The 2,500-nt window shown below is 43.0% G+C and overlaps 1 protein-coding gene across 1 annotated transcript in view; it reads left to right on the forward strand.

Moving 5' to 3' along the window:
- The window catches only part of LOC139383054 (neuroserpin-like), a 49,876-nt gene that overhangs the window by 41,790 nt on the left and 5,586 nt on the right, over positions 1 to 2,500 (forward strand). The window lies entirely within an intron of this gene.

Consider the following 2,500-nt stretch of genomic DNA (forward strand, 5'->3'; position numbering starts at 1 on the left):
GCAGCGTTGGGTGTAATACATCTAATGTAATTATACAATATGAGGGAACATCCAACAGCATCAGAGAAACTGACCAACCTCCCGGAGAAAGATTCCCTGGCTAATACTCTTGTGTTTACGTGTTCGCGTGAATCATCCGTGTGTCATCCTGGTGACCTTGGTCCCTGTACTTTCAGGGATGAGCTCTGACATCACTTCCTGTCAACAGAGAACAAGCACAAACTTTTCCAAACCAACAGAATAGTTCAACATTGCAGTTTTTAGAGCCTTTATTCTATAAATGTTGGTGATGTAACTATACAACAGCTGTTCAGACAGTTCCTTATGAAATGACCTGCTGTAAACAGAGCAACCAGAGCACTACAGACAGTTCCCTATGAAATGAGCTGCTGTAAACAGAGCAACCAGAGCACTACAGACAGTTCCCTATGAAATGACCTGCTGTAAACAGAGCAACCAGAGCACTACAGACAGTTCCCTATGAAATGAGCTGCTGTAAACAGAGCAACCAGAGCACTACAGACAGTTCCCTATGAAATGACCTGCTGTAAACAGAGCAACCAGAGCACTACAGACAGTTCCCTATGAAATGACCTGCTGTAAACAGAGCAACCAGAGCAGTACAGACAGTTCCCTATGAAATGACCTGCTGTAAACAGAGCAACCAGAGCAGTACAGACAGTTCCCTATGAAATGAGCTGCTGTAAACAGAGAAACCAGAGCACTACAGACAGTTCCCTATGAAATGACCTGCTGTAAACAGAGCAACCAGAGCAGTACAGACAGTTCCCTATGAAATGAGCTGCTGTAAACAGAGCAACCAGAGCAGTACAGACAGTTCCCTATGAAATGAGCTGCTGTAAACAGAGCAACCAGAGCACTACAGACAGTAACCTATGAAATGACCTGCTGTAAACAGAGCAACCAGAGCACTACAGACAGTTCCCTATGAAATGAGCTGCTGTAAACAGAGAAACCAGAGCACTACAGACAGTTCCCTATGAAATGACCTGCTGTAAACAGAGCAACCAGAGCAGTACAGACAGTTCCCTATGAAATGAGCTGCTGTAAACAGAGAAACCAGAGCACTACAGACAGTTCCCTATGAAATGACCTGCTGTAAACAGAGCAACCAGAGCACTACAGACAGTAACCTATGAAATCAATCAATAAAATGTATTTATAAAGCCCTTCTTACATCAGCCGATGTCACAAACTGTTGTACAGAAACCCAGCCTAAAACCACAAACAGCAAGCAATGCAGATATAGGAGCACTGTGGCTAGGAAAAACTCCCTAGAAAGGCCAGAACCAAGGAAGAAACCTAGAGAGGAACCAGGCTCTGAGGGGTGGCCAGTCCTCTTCTTGCTGTGCTGGGAAATGACCCGCTGTAAACAAGAGCAGTGAATTTAACAGACATACACTACCGTTCAAAAGTTTGGGGTCACTTAGAAATGGCCTTGTTTTTATTGTTGTTCATTAAAATAACATCAATTTGATCCGAAATGCTGTGTAGACATTGTAAATGTTGTAAATGACTATTGTAGCTGGAAACGGCTGATTTTTAATGGAATATCTACATAGGCGTACAGAGGCCCATTATTAGCAACCATCACTCCTGTGTTCCAATTGCTCGTTGTGTTAGCTAATCCAAGTTTATCATTTTAAAAGGCTAATTAGAAAACACTTTTGCAATTATGTTAGGGCAGCTGAAAACTGTTGTTCTGATTAAAGAAGCAATACAACTGGCCTTCTTTTGACTAGTTGAGTATCTGGAGCATCAGCATTTGTGGGTTCGATTACAGGCTCAAAATGGCTAGAAACAAAGACCTTTCTTCTGAAACTCGTCAGTCTATTCTTGTTCTGAGAAATGAAGGCTGTTCTATACGAGAAACTGCCAAGAAACTGAAGATCTCGTACAGCGCTGTGTACTACTCCCTTCACAGAACAGAGCAAATTGTCTCTAACCAGAATAGAAAGAGGAGTGGGAGGCCCCGGTGCACAACTGAGCAAGAGGACAAGTACATTAGTGTCTAGTTTGAGAAACAGACGCCTCACAAGTCAACTGGCAGCTTCATTAAATATTACCCACAAAACAGCAGTCTCAACATCAACAGTGAAGAGGCGACTCCGGGATGCTGGTCTTCTAGGCAGAGTTCCTCTGTCCAGTGTCTGTGTTATTTTAACCATCTTAATCTTTTATTTTTATTGGCCAGTCTGAGATATGTCTTTTTCTTTGCAACTCTGCCTAGAAGGCCACTATTCCGGAGTCGTCTCTTCGCTGTTGACGTTGGTGTTTTGCGGGTACTCTTTAATAATGAAGTTGCCAGTTGAGGACTTTCAAAACAAGGACATTTCTAAGTGACCCCAAAACTTTTGAACGGTAGTGTATTTATTGATTAGCATTTGTGGATAATGTGTAACCAAGTCTTTACTGTGTTGCATGTCTGCTTTCGCTGGACCGCATGTAAGGGGTGGCAGGGAAGTCAGGGAAGTGGCAG

This window comes from Oncorhynchus clarkii, chromosome 24, assembly GCF_045791955.1.
Source record: "Oncorhynchus clarkii lewisi isolate Uvic-CL-2024 chromosome 24, UVic_Ocla_1.0, whole genome shotgun sequence".
Taxonomy (NCBI): Eukaryota; Metazoa; Chordata; class Actinopteri; order Salmoniformes; family Salmonidae; genus Oncorhynchus; species Oncorhynchus clarkii.